This window comes from Megascapheus bottae, chromosome 22, assembly GCF_031878675.1.
Source record: "Megascapheus bottae isolate mThoBot1 chromosome 22, mThoBot2.hap1, whole genome shotgun sequence".
In the NCBI taxonomy this organism is placed as follows: domain Eukaryota; kingdom Metazoa; phylum Chordata; class Mammalia; order Rodentia; family Geomyidae; genus Megascapheus; species Megascapheus bottae.
Window position 1 is genome coordinate 35,842,379 of NC_143530.1, and position 15,443 is coordinate 35,857,821.

Below are 15,443 nucleotides of genomic sequence, written 5' to 3' on the forward strand. Positions count from 1 at the left end.
ACACCTACCTAGGTACTCTTCTGAGTCATATTTTTCTCAAGTCCTAGCAACCATTGAATATACACATATACCAAGAAAGGTCAAGCTCTAGGATATGGAAACAAGAGGTTTATCTTTGTGGTTGTTGGTCATAATGTACTATGTTATTTCTTTTCTCTTTTTTCCCCTATAATTAATCTCATATGGTTACTGTATCTAACTTTGTTACCTGGTATACTGTATATATGTTTATTTGTTTCTTTGAAATAGGGAAGGGAAGAGGAAAAAACAAGATAATTGGGAGGGGGTGCAGGTGGGAAACAGGGACAAAAACATGAGAAGGGGTATCAATGTGTGAGAACTAATGTACCCACTACTGACGAACGTTAACTATAACCCCTCTATACATTACTCCGACAATAAAATAAAATAAGGAAGATCAGAGAAGGGTTTATTGTTTTAAAATATAACCATATGTATGCTTTGTACTATCTAAATAGCTAATTTTCACAGAGCCACTAAAATATTGAATAGAATATCTGGGAAAGATCCTTCATAAATGTCATGGTCACTCAAGTCAAATCAATGCTAGCACAGTGTACAGCGTTTGATTGTCAGTGTTTTAAGTTTCTATGAGCAATATCTTAGTACCTGGGTCATTTTGCAGACTCCTCTGAAAATTCAGTAAAGTAGCAAATGTTTATCATTCTAAAGACGTGCTCTTAAAATAGGCCACTTCCACAGAGTCCAGTTCCTGTAGGCCACTGGAACTCTATGAATGTATCTGAGTAAAGAGAACAGTCATGCAATTCCTGCTGAGGTCATCATGGACATGAGCTCTTTCCAGTTCCAAAGCTTCAACGATGGGAGCAGCAAGACAATCTTCAGCATCCTCATTATTGCACACAGTAAAGTGCTCAGTGACTTTCTGCTATGAGTTTTCCAGTCCCTCATATTAGTAGGTAACCTAGTTCCCAAAGATTCATAGTAGGTTTCATCATCAAATTCACTTTCATCATCATCATCATCTGAAAGATTAAGGTGTGGGATGAAGTCATTCACCAGAGTATGGCTAAAGACAGATATGTCGGCCTTATCAGTAATAATACTGTTTTACTCCATAGCTCCCTTGGGTTTATATGCCGCAGGACCAATAGAATAGGCCTCAGGATGAGTCACGTTCACATTTGCAGTCAAGGGTAGAAAAACGTATGCATCACAGATTTTAATTGTTTCAAAATTGCCTTTAATTAGAACATTTGAACAGTTTATGTCTTCATGTGGCAGCGTCTTTTCTGGGTGCAGGTGCTTTCGCTGTTTTGACATCTTTAAAGCAACTTTAAAAATTACAGCTGCTAAGAAAGGGTCTCTGCTACCTTTATTTCATTCACCTAATAAATCAGTTAAAGACTATTCATCTCTGTGCTCCATAGTGAGGCACAGAGTATTGTTGCTGACTTTATTATAATATGATAGCCTAAAATATTTGGATGATGAAGGCTTTTTAAAAAAAAATCTCAGCGGGCCCAGGAGTTTAGTCTAGTGGTAGAGTGCTTGCCTAGCATGCATGAAGACCCAGGTTCGATTCCTCACTATCATATACATAGACAAAAGACATAAATGGTGCTGTGGCTCAAGTGCTAGAGCCCTGAGAAAAACCCAAGGACAGTGCCCAGGCCCTGAGCTAAAAAAAAAAAAAAAAACTTAGCTTCATCAGTTAGTCTCTTCTGATATGTACCTTGATAAAACAGGATTTCTCTCTCCCATGTGGAGAAAGTGTGTAAGTGTGTGAGTGTGTACACACACACACACACACACACACACACACACACACACACACACACACATATACCAGTTCTAGGGCTGGTGGTTAATTAAAAATAAGAGTTTGACAGACTTTTCCTGTTGGCTTGATCCTCAGATCCTAGCTTCCCAAGTAGTTAGGATTACAGGCATGAAACACTAGCATTCAGCTTATTAACTACTTTAAAATGGAAAAGAACCTAGTTTCACTTCAGTATTGACTCCAATATAGAAAGAAAAGCCACAAAGGGGGAGTAGTGAGCCTCTACATTTGGAGAGAACCTTCAAAGAAGAGTTTAAATAGAGACCTATTGAAGGATGATGTTTCTAGAATGGAGCTTCTTCTGTTATCTCCTCTCCTGGCCTTTGTGCTTTGACTGCTTGATGGTGTGGGGATGCACTGCCCTGACCATTTTCATTGGTCATTATGGGAAGAAACACCTGAGCAAAAACCCCAAGGCACTATGGGGCTGACAAGCGCCATGATGGGACATATGTTATCTGTCACATGTGATGTCCATCCCTTTTTAATGTATACAAAGATAACAGTTCCCCTTTCTTTTCTCAGTTGTGTTGGCACTGAGATACATATTATCCACCCCTCAGGACATTTAGGCTCTAGCCATGAAGATCAGACAAGCATAAAAGTGTCACAAAACAGTTCTGCACAATGTTAAATTCCACACAAGTGACACCACTGGCAAGCACGTGACTGAGTTTCTTTACCTCCATCTATTATAATGTTCCAGTCTCAAGAGTCTTCCTATTTGAAACAAAATTTTGTGATGCTTGAATCAGTTTCCCCTTTCTCAATTCACTTAAAATACAACTTTATCCTAGATTTCCTTATTCTGAAATGATCCCAGTGTGACTATCAATGTCCTCATTCTTCTGTGAGCTTGTGGTTTGGGCTTCCATCCATCTCCAGTCCTAGAGCTCATGGAAGTAAACCCAGATGATAGCATACTTAGTTTTAATGTTAGAGCAAATTTCTCACAGCCTTTGCTCCTGCCACCTAAATAGCAAACCTTCATGTTATGTTGGTATTTGTGGGCCTGATTACTAAATGACTGCTTTCTTTATAGGCGCCATAAGAAAGGGCCTGTGAAAGTGGTCAGGATGTCCAGGTCCAAAGCTAGGAAAGGAAAATATAAGAAACCTCAAAGAAAATTAGGAGGCGGGCTTATAAAACGAGGAATGCAGATTGATCTCCTTACGTGTCACTGGCAAGGGATTCGACAATTGGTCATTTAATCAATTATTTCATTGGAGGAGGGTTGTATCTATCCACAATATTGGCCAACATTAAAGAATGCACATTAAATGAAGACTGAAGTAATGTTTCAATACCGGCCAACATTAAATATCACACAAAGTAGTGTTTCATCAATCACTTTGGGATAATTATGTCTCCACGTTAGTTATGTGGGGAAGTGGAGAACTTTCCAAATTTATGTGCGTTTGAGAGCACTCCCCACCTAGCAAGGCAGGGAAGCCATATGTGATACAGAGAAAAGAGAAGCTGATATTATGTTAGAGGAGCTGCTCAGTTACTCACTACAAGTCTACTTTATCGAGTGGCAGTCTGTTGCTGTGGAAATGGCACAGCAAGGCAGGGCTTTTCTGCAAGCCACTGATAACGGGAAGTGCACAGCACACCATTTGCCACAGAGCAACGAATCACTAGTTGCTAACTCAATCAGAAGTGGACATTGAAAGAATGCTTACCACATGTTCTACAGTAAGAGCTTAGCCTCACATGGAGAAAAGAGCTGTCAGTCTGAGATCTGAAAAGACAAAGAAGATCTATCTTCTCTGAACAAGGATGATTTCGGAAAATTTGCAAAGACACAGCATGAAGCCATGTAAAATGTGTGGGAGTGCCTTGAAAATGGAGGGGATCTCCAAGGACATGAACTTGAGAAAGAAAAATAGCCATTCTCTGAGTTTTTCTGGAGTGAGACAATAGAGCAGGTTCAGCAAAGGATGCAATGGGATTATTTTGAGCTGCCCATGAGGATGGCTCAGTTATCAGGGTCAAGGAGAACTGTGAGAAAACATAAATAGATAGAGTAATACAAAAGCCTGAGTTAACTGCATTAAAAAGAAGCAGTCGATGATTCTATATACCTGTAATTTGCCAGATTATTAGAGGGTTGGCCCAGAGCCTTCCATATGTTACGGTAAATCACTTGGGAGGCCAAGTAAGCATTTGTGGCATTTCAGAGATGCCAGCTTTGGTGAGGAGATTAGAGTCTGCTAGGGCCAGTAACCTACACTGGATAAGGAGAGAAATGAAGTGTAGTTCCAAGGACACAGATGGTGGAACTGTGGGAGCCCCTGTGTCTTGTCTCTTCTCCAATCATGCATCTGTAGTACCTGCGCTGACAAACACTCCAGATCCTGCTTGCTGAGTCCTTGTGGCAAGCCTGGACTGACCCTTGATTTGTAGACTTCAAAGCTTTTTGTTTCTCCTGATATAGTTAAGGACCCGGAGTATCTGGGTTCACCAGCTCTGTCTTTAGTTATACACCACAGTTTGGTCATAGCAGAAGCAGCCACTCTAGCTAGTGATTAGTGTCAAGGACCTCAAAACTCCTGAGAGATAGAAGGAAAAAAGAAAGAGAAGAAATTCCTTCTCAGAGCCACTAACCCTAAGGCTCTGGCCAATCCATGATAAGGCAAGCCTCTGCTTTGCTTTCTCTCTGGAGAATCTTATAAGACATTTCTCTCCATCCTACACTGCCAGCCTGAAGTCTGAGCACAGAATTCCAGGTACCTTGTCCCAAACCCATGCTTTGGGAACAGGGAAGAGCAGGAAACAGAGCAATGAGGTATGGTATGTGATTTGCCTGCAAGTCCCCTGTGCCTCCAGAACCCCTAACCTCACCAAACCATCCCTAAATCACACTGACTGTGAATAAAAGGCACTGCAGAGGAAAACAACACTGTGCCCTCAATGTGAGTACAGCCCAGTGATCTCCTCTCTGCCTGGTTTGCTCAGGAGAGATTCAGACACAGAGGGGCTAAAGCAAAGATACCTCACTATAGGCAAACCATCCACCCTGCTCTCCCTTGCCAGATGCTCTGAGCTTGCCAGATGCTAGCAGCTCATGCCTGTCATGCAAGCTACTCAGGAGGCTGAGATTTGAGGATCACAGTTTGAAGCCAGCCTGGGCAGAAAAGTCCATGAGACTCTCATCTGCAATATACTATTCAGAAAAGGCTGAAATGACACTGTGGCTCAAGTGGTAGAGCACTAGCTTTGAGCAAAAGAAGCTCAGGGTTAGCACCAAGGCCCTGAATTCAAGCTCCAGGATGGGATGTTGGCAGGGGGTGGGGGGGAACACAAATAGTCTCTGAGCTGGTTGTTTCCCTTTGTTTCATCTCCCCTTTGTATCACCAAGACAGAATGAAATCTGAAAACCTGTGCTCAGCACAAGACACAGCCGAAGAACCAATGAAGCTTGGACAAGATGTTTTCTTCAGCATGCTGCCTGGGGAGCCTGGTCTTGACTTTCACATTTGCTGGAGGTGTGGTGTCCAAAGTAAACCTTTTGAACTGTTTTTTTGGAACCTCCAAAAAGACCCTGAACATCAAAGGGGTTCCGATCCCCCACGTGGCCCGTGGCAGGCATCTAAGCATTTTGCATGAACCAACCACCTTCTGAAAAAGAAAGAAAACCCAAACTCAAAGCACATGGCCAGCCTGTGGCCCCAGCCACGTCTCCCAGCACATGCTCACCACATGCCTGGCTCAGTGGAATCAGGCCTTACAGGCATACAATGCTCGTCCATCACAGAAGCCCTTCTCTGTATCCTTCCAGGCCTGGATACAATGGGGCCACTTGTTGGAGCCTCCCCCACACTGCTCATGCAGGCCCACCTCATGGGAGACCATGTAAACTCTGACTGTAGTCACAAGGAGAGTCCTGCTGAGCCAACCCCCTCCCAAAGAAGAAAAGTCAGGCTGGGGTGTAGCCTGGGCTGAAAGGGGAGTCCTGTGTGAGTTCTTGGCACTGTGCCCAGAACCCTGCACTTGGAACAAATCTCAGTATCCCTAGACTGCAGAGAAGGCAGAGCAGGAGTAGACCCTGAGTCTTGAGAATCTCCTTCCATTTGCTTCTCCCTCTCCCAGGCCATTTATTTTGGTCCCCAGGGGCAGCTAGGGTGATGGACAAAGCATGAACTGCCACTTACAGAACCACTGGGGAGCCCTGCAGAGTCTGGTAAACTGGTAAGACAGTCTCCTCTTGATCTACCTGAGAAGAAAGGCAACCCCAAGCCCATATACATCTACTGGGCCATCTCCAGAGGAAAGTTATCATTGATCATTTAAAGCAAAATGGAAGGGATTTGGGAATTCCCTTTGTCCTTGCCAGTTCCTGATAACAGTTCTCCCTGCCAGGGAGACATCTTCCCCTGAGATTTCACTGGAAGGACCTGACACCATTCTTTAAAAAGAGGCTAACCGTTCCTTGCTACTGCCTTTTAAAAAAAAAAGTCATCTTCTTAATAAGAAGTGTTTCTAGGGTGAGGAAAAGAAAAAAGGTTAAAAACTACAAGTGCAACCCAATTGGTAAGAGTTTTAATTAGCAGCTCAAAAACTGCCCACATTCTGGGTTTTTAATTAATAGGCATGATTTCCTTTGAGTTCTACTTCAATGGGAGCTATATAAAACTAGCGAGTGGGTGACATTATTTCCATTCAAGAAAGAACAAGAAGAACAAGGGGAAAGGCTAAGTTAGGAACAGAGAAGGCAAAGGAACTGTGTCTCTCCCAAATACCTTTATAAATAAACATTGATGCTTACACCATTTCCCCATGACCAGTCAACAACTTGAGCCAATTCAACATCCTGATAGCCTGAACCACGGGTCCAAATACTGCAGATCCTAGTCTGGGATCCTCAGTTCACAAATCCTGTCTGAGCATGCTGCATCAGGCATTAGGTAGAGACCAAAATGTTGAGAGAAAAGAATTGCTTTCCACTCTCTGAGGAGTTCATGATCTTAAGAAAAAGATACAGGGCGGGGAAGTTCTGTATAGCTAGATGATCAGGACTTTCAGGCAGAAACACTGTCTTATCAATTCTTGTGCTCTTATCACCTATCCAGGCCCTAAACAGAAGAGGCAGTTATTGAATTTCATTGAACAAATGCAAGACGGATAACATGTGCCTCCTCTCAGATATGGCACCAGAAGATAGGGCAACTCTACCGTGATGGGCTAGGCTCAGACAACAGCTACCATGACATCTGTTCTAAGTGTTCAGAACCCAGAAAGAACAGTTGTTTAATTGTTGTTTTTTAGCATCTTCCAAGGGAGGGAAGTGAAAGCCTGGAAATGGAGCTTATAAACCAAATGGAGTTTTCCAAAGAGAAAAATTGGGAAGGGCATTCTGGACAGAAGGTCCAGTGAAGGTAAAGGCAAAGAAAACTGAACTTTGCCAAGCAAGTTGGGGGATTAAGAAAATGAAGCTTGTTGGGATTGGGGTTATAGCTGAGAGTAGTTAGTGGTAGAGTATATGGCCCATCCACAGCATCACAAAACTAAAAAGGAAAAAAAATAAACAAGGGAGGTTGTGATGACACACAGGGCCAAACCCTACAGAACCTCATCTACTGAATCTGGGCTCCATTTAGTCTTTGTTCTGAAGGCAAGGAACATTTGGAAGGTTTTAATCAGAAACATACCTAAAGGCTCTGATGGAAAGTGAGACAGAGTTAGGGAAAGATGACTTGGAAGGCGTTAGAAAGGTCATATAGAAAACATTAAAGCAGGACTGGGAATGTAGCCTAGTGGTAGAGTGCTTGCCTAGCACACATGAAGTCCTGGGTTTGATTCCTCAGTACCATATAAACAAAAAAAAAATCCAGAAGTGGTGCTGTGGCTCAAGTCATAGAGTGCTAGCTTTGAGTAAAGTGCCCAAGCCCTGTGTTCAAGCCCCAAGACTGGCAAAAAAAAAAAAATTAAAGCATAGAAAGACTCAAAGCATCTGTAACAGACAGAAGACACATACAACTCCAGCACTTTTGAGGGGGGTAAATATTTTCTCTCAAGTTGTGGGAGCCTGTTGGGTGCTAAGGAAGAGAGAAGAAGGCTTAGTTAGGCACCTGGGAGGTGGGTTTGGTGACATAATAGGAAACCAGTCCATGAAGTTTGGATAGCATACCAGTGTTACATGGAATGTGATGCTTCTACTACATCAGCTGGAATTGTCCAGAGTGGACTGTAGTGTTCTAGAACTCAGGCAGGTCTGATTTACAGAGGTGAGCTGAATGGGTATGGGATTTGCACATAGTTTCTTTCTACAATCTCACACGTGCACGCGCACGCACACACACACACACACACACACACACACACACACCACCTGCATATATACACATGCATGTATCACACTCCATGTCCAGAACCTGACTTATAAAAGCACTCCCATGTTTGACAAAAACCTAATGTTAAATCAGCGATGCCAAGAAAAGCATTTCATATTTAGGAGGCAGCTGTGACACCTATGAGCTAAGGTTGTGACAAAGCTGATTGAAGGAACACTTAAAAATAGGGGGAGAATTGTGTCCTAAAGAGCTCAGGGAGAAACTGCAGTGCTCCCACTAATAGTAAGGTGCTTTCTCCACTTTAAAAAAGAAAGAAGGAAGGAAGACAGGCAGGGAGGAGGAAGGAAAAGAGGGAGGGAGGGAGAAAGGCCATTATGTGTAGTAAGTACCATAAGGAAAGCCCTTATATAGTTATTCTGCTAAAATCAAAAGAAAACCTTAGGAGAAGTAATGGGAGCTGGCATCTGTCCCCTTGCTCATTGTAAACCAACAACAAACTTACAACACATCGTGATTGTCCCACCTAGTGAGCTATGAGTGAGAAATATGAACTAGCAATAGATGAGCTACTTTACTATCCCTTCATTCACACAGTTTTCTTTTTGTGTTTGTACATTTGTTTGTTTTTGTCAGTTGTGGACTTGAACTAAAGGCCTAGGCACTATCCCTGGGTCTCTTTGTATTCAAGGCTAATAGTCTACTACTTGCTCACACAGTTTTGTTTGTTTGTTTTTTTAATAATCCTAGCTTTGCCAAGAATCAAACAAGTGTTACTAAAACTTTGCATAGACCAATCTACCCTAGATTTAGTGAACCCATTCCTACAGTACACATGGGAATTTGGGGTGAGATGTAAAGCCACCAAATCCAGCAGCCTGTACTATAGCCAAAAAGACGTCCATGAACAACTGCATCCTTTATCTGACCTGTCTGTGAATTAAGTCTGCCCATCAGTCCCATTTCACTGCAGCAAGGAATAAACATGACTTTCTCCCTTTCTTTCTTAGCCCCTCAAAAAGGTATCTCTTGATTTTTCTAACCTACAGGATCCAATAACTTCCTTGCTTTATGAAATTTCCAATACCAGCAGGTCTACAGGATGTAAGTATAGAATCTGATTGCGGCAAGATGAGAAATATCCAATGTATCGTCCAAGGTAAACCAGGCTTCTGAGTACTTGCCATCAGGGATGTGTGTTTTTCAGTCCTTCAGAAGCAGGCTGGGGGGGAGATATTTGCTTCTCCATGGCCAACTCTACCACCATCACCACTGCCGTGTACTGCTGCTTTTGAAGGAATGAGAAGAAGGCTCTTTTTGATATTTCATCAGCAATCTTCCTAGCAGGACTCGACTCCTCTACACTTCTGTTAATCCTCACCAGCTAGCTACAAGGCCTTTCCACCTTAGCCTGCCATGCAGCAAAGTTATAGATCAACCTGCAATCTCCATGATGTTCTTTTCAATTCTCAGAATTCTCTAGTGTCTATCATCTACAGAAAGGTAAAGAACCTAAACCATTTTTCTGTTTTGATTGTGGGGGAAAGCTAGGAAGCATGCAAGTATATATTAGATAGGTAGATAATATAGAGATTAGATATGAGAGAGAGAGAGCAGGTATATAGATATTTAAATACAAATAAGTACATATACATAGTCTGTACCTGGATCCTGAGATCTTTGTAAGAGGTCACCTCTTCTACCTTTCTGCCAATTATTATTGGACTTCTTTCCAGGTTTGTGATGACAATCTCTATGACAGACAGAGTTTTCATAGCTTCCTACCCCTATCCTGTGGTGATAAAGAATTGGCGACTTGTTTGGATTTACAGACCACCTAGAAAATCATAAGCTCCTTGTGTGTCTGTGAGGATGTTTCCAGAGATGATTGACATGTATATTAACAAGGGAAGAGGGAAGACTCTTCCCAAGTGAGGCAGCACCACCCAAAAGGCTGGGGGCCCAAATGGAACAAAAAACAAAAGTGGGAAGAAGCTCACTTTCAAGCACATACTAAACTCTTCTTGAGTGGGTGTGGTTTGGGGTTTTGTTTTATTTTTTGTTTTTATTTTATTTTGTTGGCTGCTTTCATTACCCATGGTCATCGAACTCCAGCCTTTTAAGGTTTTTTTTGAATATGGACTCAAACCAAAGCCTCTCTAGGAACTTCCCAAGGCCTTCAGTCTTGGGGCTGGTCCTCTGTTCTGATGCTTTCAGTATCAGAGATTTGGTTTCCCAAATCCCCAGCCTGCAGGTAGCCATAGTAGGACAATCCACCCCTGACTATGTTAGCCACCCTAATAAATCCCTGATGTAATTATATATAATTCCACTCATCTGTCCATATGAAAACCCCACCTAAGACACAAAGAGAAACAACCTCAAGCAAATACATTTCACTACTGGGGCATGACTGATAGATTCTATCCTCAACCCATTATTTTCCTCAGCTAATATTCATGCTCCCTGCCCCTTTTTAGTCTCTTCTGTGGCATCCTGGGAAGAAATCCCTTACCCACTAAGAACAAAAGAAGAGCTTGATTTTTGTTTTAGTGAAAGTAAAAAAATTCAAGTCCTGCTAAAACCTCTCTGAGTTCTAGAAACAGATTGCTCCTACACAATTAAGTAGAAAAAAGAAAATGAGCACGTATATCAGATGCCCTCCTCACCCTGAGACTTAATGATTCTATGGAGATTCTGAGGGACTTCTCAGATCTTTGCTGTATAACTGTGAGCAAATTCTATGAATGAGAGACATAGTGTTTTTCAGCCTTTTGTCTCTTATTTCTAGGCCTCCTCTTTACAATCTATCTTTACTCTGAGTTAGAAGATATCTTTCTAAAGTTGAGTCATCTTAGGTAGCTATTCTTAGCAGACTCTGAAAAATACTCTATAGTATGGCTGCCCCTTGCCTCTTCAGCCACAATTTCACCATCTAACCAATCTTATTAGTTACAACTCTGTTCCCACTAAGCAACTTTGGTGAACTCTACTTGGATCTCCAGGGTTTAGCCTAGCGTCACCTCTATTGAAAAAGCAATGTTTCCTTTCTCCCTGTGCCACCTCAGTGTCCTATCACAACTGCATTGGAATGATCTACATTGTCTTTACCTCTACAGAGTTGCCAGACACTTAAATATAAGAACTCTTAAGAAGAGGGAGAAAGGGAAAGAGGAAGGAAGAAAAGTACCATGGAATAGCCTTAAATCTAAGACATGAACAAGAAACAAATTAATAAGCGTCAGGAAAGAGCAATGAAAAGCATTGGAGGGAAAAGAGTCATAGCTAAAAAATTCAGGTAATTAGCTAGGTATGATGTTATATATCTGTAAACCCAGGCATAAGAAAAGAAAGAACAGGTGATAGAAAGGGGAAGATGGACAGATCGTTAATAATTAAAACTGGGGGTTTTTTGTTGTTTTTTTTGTGTGTGTGTGTCTGTCTGTCTGTCATGGGACTTGAACTAAGGACCTGGACACTGTCCCTTAGCTCTTTTGTTCAAGGCTAGCACTCTACCACTTTGAGCTATAGCTCCACTTCCGGTTTTCACCACTTTCAGTTTTCACCACTTTCAGTTTTCTGGTGGTTATTTTGAGATAAGAGTTTCACAGACTTTCCTGCCCAGTCTGGCTTTGAACTCTGATCCACAGATCTCAACATGAATAAGACACCAGCACTTTGCATTTATTTATTTGTTTGTACTACAGATCTCCTTGGCAATCTGTTGTAAACTGTATGAACCCCTTCTCAAAACATATATATATGGAAAATAACATATAGTAAATTATTAAAGATCCTCAATAGGATGTTCTATAGTAAAATGTATTGTGTATTCTTTCTCCCACATTATAGATAATATGAAGACATTATACCATAATCATATTTGTGCTTTATTGTTAACATATTAAGTAACAAGACCTAGCAGTCGCTCCACAAAATACTGCAATTTCTCAGAGGTGATGAAAGAAAATGATACTTCAAGATATTTGCAATAACTGTCACATTAGCACTAGTGTGGTTTGTTGCTACATCTGTAATTGAAGAAAATGTAAATTTCAGTTAAAGTTAGCAAAACTAAAGTCTTTTCCCCATCCAATTCAGAGCTTCTTGGTTGGGAACTCCTCCTCAAATCACCAAGTTGGCCACTAGATCATAGCTACTTCTGCCAAAGTCATTTCAGGCAAGTGACAGAGGCAAAAGCCAGTGTGAAATGAAGAGAATAAGTGGACAGAAGGAGAGAAAATAGATGCTATGATTATAGGTTCCTCTCTTTCCAGGCATTTTTGTGGTCAAATGAATGAAAAGGCTTGGAGTAACTTGAAGGAAAAGAAATGTTGTGGGGACACAGAAATAGAACATGCCATCTCCTTGTGACACTGAAAGCGATGTCAGTTACACATCAATGTTGGAAGTGATTCTCACATTGCCAGTGGAGGGAAATAGACCAGGACAGGGAGTTACTAAGTTACTAAGGCAGTTGAATAGGCAGCCTCAAGACCCAGAATATCAGGAGATGATGAATGTCAGGAAACACTTGCTTCTCTGGAAAGTAAATGCCTGTCACTGCTTAGCATAAGCACCTAATGAACTGACTTTGCAATCAGTTGGAGATTTTCACTCCTTTATTGATTGGAGAAGAACCATACAAAGAACTCTTCTAGACTGGGGGGGGGAGGGAGATGGAGCCCTCCAGAAACTTGTTCCAAAGGTTGCCTTTTTTAAAAAAGGAAAAAAGAGATAATATCCAGGCAACAGAAATTCTTCATCCTACTATTTTTCTGGATCCACATTGAGCTATGCTCTGTCAACTGTAGATAATAACGAGAACATCTGCCTTTTTTTTTTTTAATGTGCATGTGTGCATGGAAAAGACAGAAACAAAACTCCAGACACAGCAGGTCAGACCCAACAATTTTATTAAAGACAGAATGCAACCAAAACAAAAATAGGAAACATTTGGGTTTTTTAATAATCGCCCTTTTCTAGCCACGGGTATTAAAAAAAAAAATGCTCTTGACATCTAATAAGATCTGCATCTTGAACCTTCTGAGAGTTCAGGGAGAGACAGAACAGAAGGAAAGCTGTGTCCATATGCAAATCCACTATTCAAATAGGCTTCAGTTTTCCTGCCACTGAGAGTAATTAAGAGGTTAGCAACCTGCCTTTGAGCCTCCTTAGCCTCAGAAACAACAGTGGCTCTGTTGGCTAGGTGACTTCATCCAGCACAACCCAGACCAAGATAAATCAAAGTAAATGTCTCCTGACATAAGAACCTGACTCTTGGTCACATTTCACACGTGGGTTCAGGAAGCTAGAATGTTCATGCCATGCTTTATATTCGAAGACTGCGGCCCATAGGAAGTACCAGGGCTCTGTCAGAGCCTGAAGTAACATTATGCCATCACTGAATGTTCATCACTGAACTCTGTTTATCTTGCTTTTCTGTTTAAGGAGTTAAAAGTCCTCTCTAGAAGTGGCCTCCACCAGTTTCAGGCACTTACCTCTGAGCATTCCACCACCCTACAGCCAGGCTCTCATGGGGCCCACATTCAGACTCCACAGGGAGTGAGTTAAGGGATTTACTCAAAGCCACTCAACAGATAGAGGGTGCCTTGAGTAACACTAACTCCTAACCTTGTATCTTATCGTTCATGTCACTATTTATCTCCAACTGCAGGTTTCAGGGAAATGGCATAAAAGCAGCTCTTTTTCAAGGATACTCTAGAATTCTCAGGAGATCTAATACAGGAATGAAGAGGGGAGGAGTACATACTCCAAACTAAACAGCTCAGGTCTCTCACACCTCAGCCTTGGATGACACAGAATAAATCACCCTGGATTTCTGGCAACAACGTAGATTGAACACCACATAGAAACCAGAGTTACTGCTCCTGAGGAAATGGAGACTCATTCACCCTTCACTTTCAGATAAGCCCAGATTTCAGTGATGGTGTCTCTGTGGAAGCACAAATGTAGAGTGTTCCCAGGCCTCCTTGGAACCTCATTGGGATCCAGTGCTTGATCTGGAAACTAACAGCCAAAGTCACAATTCAGCACTCTGTTTCATTTAGTTAATGGGTGTGTGCAGCAGAAATACAAACCAAACAAACACCTGCTTTTGGAGCCCTGCTTAGAGAAGGGGAGCCAGAGCCAGAATTCTCTCAAGGGCAGATTTCAAGAGGACTTTGCTAAGGCTTGGCGTAGATGCTTCCTACCCAGAACTGAGGCTTCTTGGCCAGCAGCTGTGAACTCTGACTCTCACCTGCCCACAGCAATCTGCTCAGTGTGATAGAGTAAGGTTTAATGAGGGTCTGAGAAACAGACTGTCACTGTTTGAGTCCAGTAAAAGGACAGCTGAGTGTGGGAGGAAAGAGGTGAGAAGTGAGGACAGGTGTCTACAGGTAGCTCTACTCACCTTTGATTTTCTCCCTTCGGGCACTGTGGTTCATCTGCTGTAAAGCTAGGGTGCTGGAAGATTTCATACCCATGCTGTGAGCCAATGCCCCTTGGGCTCTATAAGAATGGTTACTAGGTCCAGTGGGTTAAGGTCTCACATGGAAGTGGAAGTCTCTGTACCCAAACATAAACTGTGGAATTAAAAGTATTGAAGCAGCCAGGCCCTGGTAGCTCATGACTTGTAATCGTAGCTACTCGGGAGGCTGAGATCTGAGGACTGTAGTTCAAAACCAGCTAGGGCACAAATGTCCATGAGACTCTTCTCTCCAACTAACCACCAGAAAACCAAAAGTGGCGCTGTGGCTCAAAGTGGTAGAACTTCAGCCTTGAGCTGAAGAGCCTGGGGAGGGACAATGCCCAGGCCCAGAGTTCAAGCCTCATGATTGACAAAAAAAAAAAAAAGTGAGGCACCATTATAATCACTTGCTGGTTACTGTAAGTTATTGATTACCCTCCCCTCTCCCACACAGGCACCCTGGTACCTCTTTCATATTTAATATGAGCCACAGAATTGAAATATTTCGTGGCCAAAGGGAAACTACCCAATTTTCAACATCTGCTCTTTTGAAATACTACAGTGGCCTAAGGACAGTTACAAAATAGTTACTAAATATAAATAAGGAAGTGGGGTGGAAACCAACCCATTCTTCACTCACCCTTTCTGGCACCATTACCAAAGGGTTGCTTTGTCTCCTTTATAAGGCCTTAGTCAAGTCTAGTCTACCAGTCACTAATCCAGACAACTGGTTGACCTGTACTCCCACAAAAGTGGACATGAAGTGGAGATGAAACAGCCCCGGGACAGTCCTCTGGCTCAAGGTGTGTATTGTACTGCACTGTAGTAGAGAGTTCCAAATATCCTGGCCCCT

At 42.2% G+C, this 15,443-nt stretch overlaps 1 pseudogene; it reads right to left on the reverse strand.

Moving 5' to 3' along the window:
- Positions 1 to 751: 751 nt before the first annotated feature.
- On the reverse strand, positions 752 to 14,606 carry LOC150048515 (lymphokine-activated killer T-cell-originated protein kinase pseudogene; annotated as a pseudogene).
- Between the last annotated feature and the right edge of the window lie 837 nt (positions 14,607 to 15,443).